The sequence below is a fragment of the Brachycentrus maculatus genome, unplaced genomic scaffold (assembly GCF_059751285.1).
Source record: "Brachycentrus maculatus isolate JH-2025_06_01 unplaced genomic scaffold, ASM5975128v1 h1tg000117l, whole genome shotgun sequence".
Taxonomy (NCBI): domain Eukaryota; kingdom Metazoa; phylum Arthropoda; class Insecta; order Trichoptera; family Brachycentridae; genus Brachycentrus; species Brachycentrus maculatus.
In genome coordinates, this window is record NW_028280870.1 from 2,347,956 (window position 1) to 2,362,108 (window position 14,153).

General features: G+C 31.0%; 1 protein-coding gene across 2 annotated transcripts in view; it reads right to left on the minus strand.

Annotated features, from left to right (window-relative positions):
- LOC148309840 (protein rolling stone-like) overlaps positions 1–13,149 on the minus strand; it is a 34,761-nt gene extending 21,612 nt beyond the window's left edge. For both annotated transcript variants that reach the window (XM_088259531.1, XM_088259530.1), the window contains exon 1: positions 12,958–13,149. The gene's annotated coding sequence lies outside the window, so the exon portion shown is untranslated. The remainder of the gene's footprint in view (positions 1–12,957) is intronic.
- Between the last annotated feature and the right edge of the window lie 1,004 nt (positions 13,150–14,153).

The following is a 14,153-nucleotide window of genomic DNA, read 5'->3' on the forward strand; positions in this document are numbered from 1 at the left end:
TAGTTTTCACTATTCAAGAGTTATTTTTACGTTTTTGACATGTCATTATAGACGAAGATGAATCTGGAAGCCCGAGTATTACGGGGCTTATGACCTGTCATATGCTGGTTAAGTGAATCCATTTAACCAGCATATGACAGGTCATAAGCCCTGTAGATACCCAGACTTCCATATCCATATTAACTGATCCAATGATACGGATCATACCCACCTCTTATACTTGGTACTTTAGAAATATATATATATATATATATATATATATATATATATATATATATATATATATATATATATATATATATATATATATATATATATATATATATTTATTTTATTTTTATTTTTATTTTAATTAAAAAAAATACATTCAAATGTCATTTAAATAAAATATGAAGCTTTTCCTAAAATTTTGACAAATTATATAAATATAGATTGTAATTACGTAAGCGCAAATTTTTTTTTGGCTAATTGATTTTGAAATTTAAAAAAAATTGCGCGCCGTTCCATCGCGTTACATGAAAAAAACGCCCTGGATAAATATAAACTTTATGGGGTTTTCATAAATTACTTAAGTGCACTTGTAAAACTGTTTATGTATGGTAAGAAAAAAGAAATGTATTAAGTAAGTATTTGGTTTCTTCCGTGTTAAATCGAAAATTATTGATTAAATCGTGGATAACACAAATTTATTTTGTTTTCAACTCATAAACATTCTTGAATCACTTAATAACCACATCCAAACGACTAATTTCACAATTAAGGATAATAAAATTAATTTGGAATTGATTTACCTGTATCCTTCACATTTGTGGATGTTGGTGTCATTGTCAAAGTTTTGGACAATTTGAAAATAAAAGAAATTACGAAATATTTTATTATACGAATGCAAATGACCACATTTCGCCATAAATTTGCTATATTAAAATTAAATCATACGGTTTTATGGATTATTATGGGTTGTACTTGAGAGTTCGCCTACTAGCGACAATTTTCAAGATATTTTATTTAATTCCTCAACTGGCCTTAGGGCCATTCGATATCCGATCAGGATATTCGATAGCTCGCAACTTAATTTTTGTAAAACACAGGTAACATTTGAATTTGTATAAATCAGTCTTGATAAAGAAGCGTAAGCTTCGAAACCGGTAGACATAATAATTAATTTATAATAAAATATTTATTTAAAAAACCCTTATCTGCACCCCAGTGGTGCATAGGGCACTGCTTCATATAAACGCAGTGTTATCTTGATCGTTTTACACATGAAGGAAAGGTGATCAGCCCTCCGCTTCAGTTACCAGTCCAGGGTAATATTGAATAAATATTACAGTGAAAAAATCACTTATATTTATTTGACCCTCCCTGGGAATCGAACCCGGGACCTCCAGAATGGTAGCCGAGCGTGCTGACCATTACACTACGGAGGCGGAAAATATTTAAAGTGATTTTAAAACAAAGTTACATTTTAATTATAAAATGGAAAAGCACAAAGTTAGTGCTTCAAATATAAATTTAAATACGAGTAATTGTTTTTTTTCGAAATAAATATACGGTTTTGAAAAGAAAACAGTTATTGAAAGGTAAGGAATTACATTAAAGGGAAGGAAATTATTTTTTCTCAGTATATATTTTAAAAATAAAAATATAGCGTGAAGCTACAAGACTTGTGGCTTCTCGCTTAGCCGGTCGCGAATTGTGTTGTATATTTGAGAGTATACCCTTATGTTTAGTTGGGGCAAATTTTCTATAGAATAGTTTTATCCTCAAACGACTGGTATGATATATTAGAAGTACACAACTCACAAACTTTAGGTATTTAGACCGGTAAGTCTTTTTTCTCAATTCGTCCGCTAGAGGGATGAACAACATAAAATATTGTAAGAAAAAAAAGATAAAGGTGCCGGTCAGATACCGTGTTATCTTGATCGTTAATTGCATGAAGACAAGGTGATCAGGGTCACATAAAATAAATATGAGAGTGAAAATCACCCAAATTTGTTTTGACGCCCTTGGGAATCGAACCTGGGACCTCCAGCACGGTAGCCACTTCACTTAATATATTATATTAACAAATAATATATTAGTTGCTTTATATTCACAACGTAAGGGGGAGGCGGAGGGCTGATCACCTTTCCTTCATATTTTAATGATCAAGAAAACACTGTGTGTGTGATGCAGTGCCCTATGCACCATCAGGTGCGGACGAGGGTTTGAATGAATTCACAACGTTTTGGGGATATCCAAATTCATGTGCACAAATCTGGGTTCCTCCACTTATCAATGTTTCCCTTTTTTTGACATCGATAACTTAATTTCAAAACGATAATATTATTTTTTTACATTTAATCAAAGATGAAGAGAAGAATATGGAGGTCTGGGCATTTACGGGGCTGACGACCGTCATAGGCTGGTTTAAGTGATCACTTTACACACGTGTAACATTCACAAATTCTACCCATTATTGACATCCGCACTACTCAAATTCTTGGAAGTAATAATGTAATAATAATAAGTAGTAATAATAAGTAGTGTGGATGTCAATAATGGATAGAATTGGCGAATGTTACACGTGTGTAAAGTGATCACTTAAACCAGCCTATGACGGTCGTTAGCCCCGTAAATGCCCAGACTTCCATATTCTTCTCTTCATCTTTGATGAAATGTAAAAAAATAATATGAAAATAACTCCTGTAATTGGAGATAATCCTGATTTGGTGAACAAGTATTTGGACACACTCAAAATGTTGTAAAACGATAGTATATATTTTTTTAATGTATTTTGTTTCATTGTTATTAGAACACCTATTCTAATTGAAGCGAATTATAATTGTTTTGGATTTCTTAGAAGTCGTGCGTGCAACAATGAATTCGTTGTGTTCTATGGTCCAAGGCGAAATTCGCGAACTTTGATATGAAATGAAAACAAAAGTTGAAAACCGGCTTGCTAAATCGGACGTGTGAATCCCGTCACGAGCACACTTCAAAAGGAAACGGATGATATATGTATTTTAAATTGAAATCGATCAATAATGCAATACACAATATCCACCAAGGTCTTAAATCTTATAAACTAAACTGGCAGTACACAACTTTCCAACCCTTAAGTATGGAAGTGAAACATGGAGTTGGCAAAAGAAGGATGAAAGAAGACTGAATGTAGTCGAAATGCGATCTCTCAGAAGAATGTGCGACAAAACGATGTATGATAGATATTCTAATAGTGAATTTGCAGTTCGTTATGCTGTTGTATGGAAGCGAAACGTGGAATGTCGGACAGGCAAAACGGGGGCGGCTTGAGGCGTTTGAGATGTGGTGCTACAGGTGCATGTTAGAGATTCATCGGTCGGAACATGTAAGGAATAACGAGGCTTTTACAATTTATTTTGAATATAAAGGGGTATGTATTAAATAAACATGTTAGATTGTTCTTAGAGAATGGTTATCTGTAAGAAGAAGACTTAAATTTAATATGTTGATATTTATACATAAATTTTTTCACGATAAATTACCAAAATATTTTAAAGATAAAGTTGTCTTAAACAAAAATTGTCATGAATATGCTACTAGACAAAAGGATAAAATAAGACTACCATTATTGAAAAGAGCTGAGTCGCAAAATTGCTTGATGTATAAGGGTTTAAAAATGTATGATGAGATGCCTGAATGTATGAAGAACGAAAAATGTCTGAAAGAATTTAAAAATAAATGTCTAAGTTACTGTAAGGAAATGTAAATATATAAAGATGATGTAAATGTATATAATAGTTTATATTAGTTTTAATATAAGCTAACTTAAGAAATAAATAAATAAAAAAAAAAAAGAATTGACCCGAAGTCTAACCTTATATCGTCCATTATATTTATATTCATTTTACGCCGATTTTTTTTGTCAAACTGATTAATTCACATATTCATGGATTCACAGATTCATCGATGTTTGGAAAATAAAATTTTTGACGACCATTTTAACCTTTCTCTACTGTGATCAAAATACCATTATGTTCCTCTATAATATGGAAGAGGACTATAGATGTACCTTGTTTAAATTAAAATACCGACAAATTGGTCGTTTAAGGTAAAATTTTAGAAGATCGTGGAAGTTTTATTGGCATTTTAAATTGACATATAAATTACTAATTTAAAAATGTATAAAAAAATCTGTTAACATTCTTGTAAAGATAGATAAAACCTTGATATAGTACTTATATGTATCATTAAATATGTTATTTAATATGATTCGAAGCAAGTAATGAAAAAAAGTATTAAAAATTCACAGAAATTTGGTTTGAATTTTTTGAATATGTATAATAATTTATCCGTTCAAAAGGTTTTAATATGAAACGTAAACAGGAACAAAAGTTTCATGTGAAATTTTTGCTTTTCACGGCCATCCTGATGTCAATAGCGTTTTCCGGGTTAATATACTCGTACCTACAATGTAGTGGTGGCACTTGGCAGCGCTACACGGCCGTCCAAATTTAAAACACAGTAAGGGACATTTTTTTGTAGTAGTTTTTTTTTTGCATTTTTGGACTAAGTAGAGTCTACTTAGTCCATAAATGCAAAAAAACCTACTACAAAAAAATGTCCCTCACTGTGTTTTAAATTTGGACAGCCGTACAATCCACTAGGTTGATAAATGGGTTATTGGTATCTCAACTTCAGATGAAGCATATTGCATTTTTTAAAAAATGGAAGCTTAATAATGGGCAGAATGGTGAACGTCACATACTTTTAAATACCCAGACTTCCATAGTATTCTTCATGTATGTTGAGATATTAATATTTATAATACGTATAAAATACTTCCTTTTTACTTACTTTATTGGGTTCAATATAGGCAATGCAGTGTTTAACGACAAATATTCAATTTTCTACACTACCATCTTAGCTTCCAAAATATATACAATACAGATTCAAACGTGTTTAACACGTTGTTAGCTAGAATATGTAAACAAAAATCCACTAATTGATCTATAAACCTTATATATAATAAGCAAGGTAAATCATAAATACAAAACCTATCTAAAAAAATCTCAAACCCTACAACAAAGGTCGTGTTCAGTCATACAAAAATGTGTGTAGCGTAAAGGTGCGCTGGTAACAGAACCCAGTGCTACATTGTAGCACTATACGCTGTGTGGACCCATCTCTAATTTCAATATTAGCTAAGTGCTTGCACCGACAATCATCCATCATTACCGGTGACATTTGTACACTTGCGTAATCGCAATTTCGTCTGATTACTCACTCAACAATTGTATTTTTTTGGATACACGTGTCGCAAAATAATTGGCGGGGTCCATTATAATAATTATTTGGTTCCGAATAATGGCGGTTATTATTTAGTCATTGTTAAATTCCCTTAAAAATTACATTACAGTAAAACCGCGATATAACGGACCTCATTAAATTATAAATAAAACACTTATTTTTTTGGCATCACATTATACATGAAGAAGAATATGGACGTCTAGGCATTTACGGGGCTTACGACCGTCATGGGCTGGTTTAAGTGATCATCATTTAACCGTTTAACTTCGAGATTTTTTTCTTTAAAGTATGCTTAAGTTATTTGCAATAAGGTTCATTTAAAATTAAGTGGATTGAAGGAGGATGAAAAGGGTTTTTACAACAATTTTTTTTTCGTCAGTATTTTGCCGCCGAAAATCGTCGGTATATCGACGAAGAGTCAATATATCGTTTCTCAGCAGTACACGCTAAATGATCATAAGTGATAATCCAGATTTGTGAACAAGTATTTGGACACACTCAAAATGCTGTAAAACAATTGATTTTTAACACTTAATATTATATTTTTACCGACTTTATACCGTTTCAGAAGCTACAGATGCTTCCATCAGCGGGTTTGAATGTAAAACATTTCATCTACGGATTTTGTTTTATTTATAGGTATTTTAATCATGTCTTACCACAAAGTAAATGCCAAAACAATAATTACTATTTTACTATATTACAATAAATGACTTATTAACATAAGATAACGGACCACTATTTAACGAACTTCGGATAAAACGAACAAAAAATCCGGTCGAATGATTGATTATTCGTTAGATAACGAAGTTCATATTATACGCATTTTCGTAATTTTAAAGAGTTGATTATTATTTAAAAAAAGACAGCAAACTTCAAAAGTGCAAACAAAACTTGATTCCGTTTTCAAAGCAGGATTACCGGAAGCAAGCGCGTCGATATCAAACAGCAACGTCATTTTACGACGAAGACAATAAATGGAATATTGTTTGTGCAAAACAAATTGTTTATTTACATACTTATATCTAAATAATATTTATCGTTTCCAATTTTATTTTTTATTTTTTTAATCCTAATTTTATATAACAGACTTTTGGCTTTAACGGACACCCGCTCCCCCCAATTAGCTCGTTATATCTAGGTTTTATTGTACATAACTATTATCTATTGTATTATATAATGGTTACTTGGATATTTCGGATAAAATCGCTCATTAGTCTATTGAAAATAAGGTGTAGTAAATTATTCAGAAATATATATATATTTTTTAACAATAATATTTGGGCAGTGCACTTTTGACGATATGTTATATTTAAGGCTGATATCTCAAATCTTCCAAGTCGAAACGCGAACGACCGCGCTAGGGTTTGGACGTGCTTGCACACATAATAAAAAAAAATAGTACATGTTTATTGGTATTTGACGAATATAATTATCATTTTTGTAAAACAAGATGAAAATGTAAAAATTAATAACCACAAAGTAAATGCTATAAATATAGAAAAATATTACAATACAAATTCACAATTCAGAAAGGAAAAAAATCTTTGAAATACGTAAATACGTATTTGTCCAACAAACGATCTTTCTATTAAACTACTGTGAAAAATCTATAATTTTTGTATACATTCAATATTAATTTTTAATTTTTAAAGAGAGAAATAGATGTGTTTTTTTTATTATTTACAAAAATATTTCATTTATTTCTGTATGTCTAAGCGGCTCATTATTAGAAATAGGTATAAAATTGTAGTAGAGTGGGTTTGAACCGAGAAACTCTGACTTAAGAGTCCGCGACACTAACCACGGGACCACAACCCGATGGTTAAAGAAATAATAACTAAAGAAATATTACGACTTTAATAAAAAATCTTTACCAATCGATGATGTTATATGAAGGAATATCAGCTTCTAAAAATCGTTGAGCCAAAATATTGTATTCACTTTTCATTAGCATCTATTAATATTTAATTCCAACTTTAGTACGAGGGATGATAATTAATTTGACGTATAAATCGATAACTTGACAAATAATATATTCATTTAAGGCCCAGTATTCGTTAAGTCACAACTTAATAATTTTCTCTAGATCCAGAAAACATTTGACGTTATTGATATTTTTTAATATGCTTTGAGTATGCTGACCATTACCGCCTCCGTAGTGTAATGGTCAGCATACTCGGCTACCGTTCTGGAGGTCCCGGGTTCGATTCCCAGGGGGGGTTAAATAAATTTAATTGATTTTTTCACTGTTATATTTATTCAACATTACCCTGGACTGGTACCTGAAGCGGAGGGCTGATCACCTTTCCTTCATGTGTTTGTAAACACGATCAAGATAACACTGCGTTTATATGATGCAGTGCCCTATGCACCATTGGGGTGCGGATAAGGGTTTGAAGATGAATAAAAATATTTTTTTTGCATTTAAAAAAAGTTTTTCTTTTGAAATAATTATGTAGTTCAGAAAAGAAAACAGTTGTTGAAAGGCAAGGAGTTTATAATAAAACTAATGAAATATTTTCTCTATGTATTAAAAAAAAAATCCAATATATTATTTTTTAAAAATCGGGCGTGAGCAGACATGTGACCTTGCCGGCGGTCTCCGGTGGAATGAATTCTGTGTTAGCGAATATCTCCTTAAGAAGTTGAGATTTTTTTATGCGTATTACCAATATTCGAATAAACCTTCAACCAGGAAATTATCACACAAATTTTAAGATTCGTTCGTAAAAATCTTATTTCAATACCACCGTAATAAAAAATAAATCTTATGGTAATAATGAAATTCGTATTCTAATATTACGATATTCTAATGTATGTAAAATTTAAAAAAAATAATTGTGTTTTAAGGACATGTCCTTATTATGCCGAGTAAAGGAAGACAGGATAATATTTATTCATGTTGGAATATTTAAAATATTAACTTAAAATCATATGACGCACCTTTTTTCATACGCAAAACGCGAAAAGATTTTTATTTTTTATTAATAGTATTTTACTTATTATAAGAAAAGTATTGCCACCATTAATGGAAAGCTATACCTCATAAAGCTATAACATAAATTATATACAGGAGGAACAAATATGTAATTTTATTTACCAAAAAAATAAATTGTTTAAATCTATTCTTTAAGGCCGAGATCTAGAGCGTTCAATTTATAACGCGTTCGGCACGCTGAGGGCTGGACATCTCTTCACGCTCATTTAAAAAACATATATATATATATATATATATATATATATATATATATATATATATATATATATATATATATATATATATATATATATATATATATATATATATACATAAATATATATATATATATATATATATATATATATATATATATATATATATATATATACATACAATGGAATTTCTCTTTTTTTTTAGAACATATAAAAAACTTAATTATAACTAACTAACTAACTAACTAACCATCACGCCGCTTCCCCGCAGGGGTAGGCAGAGAGAATCGAACGCCACACCACTCTGTCCTTGCAAACATTCTTTGCCTCTTCTACATTCATGCATCTCCTCATACATACCCGACGATTATTACGACTCCTGACCCGGCCGCTTTCAAGTAAATGACATACCTGTGCCAAGTTTTCCTCGGTCGTCCTCTGCTTCTTTTTCCAACTACATTCGCCTCATAAATTTGTTTAACCGTTCTTTCTTCACTCATACGCTCCACATGTCCAAACCATCTCAACACACCTTTCTTAATTTTATCGATAATGCTTATCTCAGCCTCACATTCTTTCCTTATTCCATCCTTCGAACATCTATCAAACATAGTTTTGCCACACATTCGTCTGAGGGATCGCATTTCGACTGCAATCATTAACTTAATTATATTGAACTTAATTACGTCAAATGTGACCTGGGTGTAGAGAAAATGAAGTTGCAATTTATCGTATATTGGGCCTTAAATCTGTAATGTTAGATATTGATGAGAGTGCAAGGTTATGATGAATATCGGATGACCGCGATCCCACCGGCACCGTACGCAGAGGCTTTGAAGCGATACTAAAGTATGGGTTGGGATGCAATATTGAGTGAAAAGGTCGAGGACATTAAGCTTAGAATAGTATGAATCTCTCGTGTTATAATATTGTTGGTAAAAAGTGTGTCAAGAGATGCTTCAATTCCGATACTGTAATACTGAGATCAGGAAATCACATTGCAGGGAGTTCGGTTTAAAAGACAGAGGGTTTATCTAGAAAAAATGTAAAGTTTAAAGGTGTAAATGTAAGATAGTTGATTATTTTTAATTTCATTAATTGATTTGGCAGTCACTTTGTGGTAAAATCTATCCATTTTTAATTAATGTTTTACTTAGTAAATACCACTATTTCCGAAATAGTGGTATTTACTAAGTAAAACATCAATTAAAAATGATTATTTTTAATTTGAGTTTAACGTGGTAAATTCTTCTATTAATTAAAATATGTTCAAATATATTCAATGCATTTTGCATCATTTTTTAACACATCGCTCACTCCTTTGATTTTTCATGAGATAGTTTTTAAAGTTTAAGAATATAATAAAATGTATTCAAAATAAATATCAAGCCACTTACTGAACGAGATAGCAAGGGTTTTTGCTTAGAATTTTCACTCGTGAATTATATTAAATTATCTAGTACGGTAGCCGAGCGTGCTGACCATTACACTATATTACTTACTAAATTATAGCAACTGTAAATATAAAGAAAAAAAAACCCAGTGGGCACGGCGTAAAAAGGAGGCAGACATTAAGCAAGCAGCATTTTCTTGTTAGTTGATTTTTTATATAAGGTTGCATACTTAGTAGTTAACTAAACTTCGAGAGGTATTTTCGTCGAGATGACGATGAAATTTAAAAACCGATTTGTTTAAACAATGGCATAAAGTATTTGTAATGATCCATACATTTTACTTTTTTAATTATTTACGTTGAAATCTATTACTATTTCTAGCATAGTAACCCCAAAAGTCCTGGTAGCCAAAGGGTTAACCAAAAACGAGTAACATAGTGTTTTAAAGCCAAAATGTAATTATCATTTTTAAAGCATTGTATACGAGTATATGAGCGTGTTTTTCTTAACAGAAAATCCATGATCATAAAAACATTTATGGTTTTGATAACCGATTTTAAATTTTTTTTTTGGTTATGTTTATCAACCTTCGCCAGTAGATTGGTTGATATTTCGCAATATTTATGACAAATATTATATGAAGAAAAAAAATCGTAAATAAGTCATTTCTTGGAACGCAGTAAATTAACTAAAACGGGCAAAATAAAAGTAAAAAATAAACAAGACTTAATAAGGAAAAACGTATAGTTTGTACCAAGAAAAAAGTCTAACAAAAAACGTATAATAGATAAATGGCAACATGACGTCTAACATAACAGTGGTGCATTTCAAGAAAAATGTTTTGCTTTTCTTTTTTTTTCGTAAAATGTTGTCAAATGTTAGTCCGCCTCCTTAGTGTAATGGTCAGCACGTTCAGCTACCGTATTGGGGGTCCCGGGTTCGATTCCCAGTACCCCCTGGGTCAAATAAATATAAGTAATTTTTTCACTCTAATATTTATTCAATATTATCCTGGACAGGTGCTTAAGGAGAGGGCTGCCCTTTCTTTGTGTGTTAACGATCAAGATAACATTGCGTTTATATGATGCAGTGCCCTATGCACCATCGGTTGCAGGTGAAGGTTTGAAGATGAAGAAATTTTATCAGAAATACTAAGTTTTCAGAATACAAATGATGCGTTTTTGGTGGATTGACCCACATTCAAATAATTAATAAACATTTCATATATAATACATATATCCGCATATGAATATAACACACAGCAAACTGGTTGTATTAGGTTAACCTGCATTTTATATCGGACGTTGGAGTTAACATATAAATGTTAACGTTTGCATTTTTTAAACACAAACATCCTCTATTTAAACACGGTTTCTTGGCACATTAAATACTTGAAATATATTCACTCTAACATTTATTCAATATTACCCTGGACTGGTGTCATATGTGTTAACGATCAAGATAACACTGCGTTTATATGATGCAGTGCCCTATGCACCATTATTATTATTACGTGTGTTATATTTATACATATATATATATATATATATATATATATATATATATATATATATATATATATATATATATATATATATATATATATATATATATATATATATTTATATATGTATATATATATATATATATATATATATGTATATATATATATATATATACATATATATATATACATATATATAATACACCTCTAAAGCAGCTCTTCAGCTGACAATAGAGTGACAGGGATGCGTCAGAAAGAATTCCGTTATGTTGAAAATCAGTCTTCATGAATACAGTATACTGAATTAATATAATAATTAATTATTATGAATTAGTATAATAATATAAATGGTAATTACATGACGGTTTCGTCCTGATTGTTCTTTCAGTCCAATTACATATTATTAAATTAAATTGAATTATCTAATGATTATAAATAAATGTAAAAAATATGTAATTTATATGTGAAACACTTACATTGTGATTTCCCATTTTATCATTAAAATGTAACTTTTAGTGATTTTAGAACAAAGTTACATTTTAATTATAAAAAGATATCTTTACCCTGTCGGAAATCGAACCCAATACTGAATACACCAAAATACTGCACAACGCAGGACAAAAAAACATTTTATTTATTGTAACTGCAGACAGTTGGTAGAATTCCATTTTGAATTGTTGTATACAAAACTAAACACGGTTATTGGATTGAATTCTATTTTTAGTTACATATTATCATATACTCGTATATGTAGATAAAAGTAGAATTTTATCCAATAACCGTGTTTAATTCAGGATATCAATAAAACAACATATCATTTTATAGCTAACTAACCAACTAATCATAATGCCACCTCCCCGCAGATATAGGCAAAGATAATAGAACGCCACACCTGTCTTTCTTTGCAAACATGCCGCTTCCACGTTTATGCATCTCCTCGTAAATACCCACCGATTATTCCGACTCCTGACCTAAGAACCCATCTTGACCAAGTATGTCAAGTATTTGACATACTTGATCATGCCAAGTTTTCCTCGGTGTTTGTCTGCTTCTATTTTCAACTACATTCGCCTCATAATTTTGTTTTACCGTTCTTTCCGCACTACATGTCCAAACAATCCCAACACAAGTTTTAAAAAACGTCTTTGATTTCTGTTGTTATTTCCTACAAAATTGTAATTTTTTTTCATTAATTCTTAGAAGATTAGTTTTTATTTAAATATATATTTTTTGATATCATGTTGTCAGTGTGCTTATGTATAAATCAAGCTTATGTTCATATTACAACCCATTATGAATTAATCTATTTGCTTTATATATATATATATGTCTAATATGATTATCGATTAATTAAAGTGCTTCTCGTATATAATATAAAAAATACCAATTTTACCAAGTAAAACTTAAGTCAAAAATAGATAGATATTACCACAAAGTGCCTACAGTATAATTTAATAAAATATAAATATACTCGAAAACATCCAAACGTAAACCCTGAATAAATATTCAACATAATTAAGCTAAATGTATTTTGCATATTAAATGAATTTTTCAAACAAAAAAACTACCCCTACTGTGTGTAAATTATACCTTTGTTAGAAATGGAAAAGAATTATTGTTTTTTTTTTATTGATTTCACTGTAACACTTGATAGTTCACATGCGATTTAAAAATAAGCATTGTACAAATTATATGAATAAGATATACGAGATTAATTTTCGCAAGGAAAAACTAAGAAAAACTTGGAGAAAAAATGAGCACCCCTCCCCACACGAGTTTCCTCCGCGACGGCACACGGGTTACTGAATGAAAACAAACGTATTTTCAAAACATATAACATACGACAGCCTCCAGGTGTATGAAGGCCTAGTTATCATACCTGCTGTTAATTCTGACGGCCGGTTACCTCCTATTGGATTACATACATTTTTTTAAAGTTCGCGTTTAATCGTGGCTTGTATATTTTACTCGCCATTACGTCTGTATTAGAAAATGGAGGGAAAATTATTGAAATGAAAAAAATATGTTCGTGGTTTAATAATATCCGTAGTGAAGAGGTCAACACGCTTTTATATATTATGGGTTATATCTTCGGTTCAATATCCGGCTAGGTTGAACATTTTTTTACCGGCAATAATAATACAAAAAAATAAGTCGCTACGTAAAGAATAGTGTGATGGTTAACGCGTTTAGCTACCCTGCTCTAGGCCGCGGATTCGATTCCCAGGGGGAGGGGGTTAAAAAAATATTAGTGATTTTTCTATCAAATGTTTATTTAATATTACTCTGGATTGGTACCTGAAACGCAAAAGTAGTCAGGACAGATATCCAAATAAATGGCTGGTGAGTAAAACTGAAAGAGGACTGAATGCAGTTGAAATGCGCTTTCTTAGACAAATGAACGGCAAAACGATGTATGATAGATGATGAAATGGTGATATGAGGAAATAATGCAAGGCTGAGATAAGCATTATCGATAAAATTGAGGTGTGTTGAGATGGTTTTGACATGTGAATCAAATGAGTGAAGAAAGAATAGTAATACAAATAATTCGGTGATTGTGGTTGGTAATAGAAGTAGAGGAAGTCCGAGGAAACCTTGGGTGAGTATTTCAAATACTTGAGAGTGGTCAGGTCAGGAGTCGATATTATCGGCAGGTGTGTATGAAAAGTCCGCCTCCGTAGTGTAATGGTCAGCATGCTCGGCTACCGTTCTAGAAGTCCCGGGTTCGATTCCCAGGGGGGGTCAAAAATTTTAAGTTATTTTTTTCACTGTTATACAATATT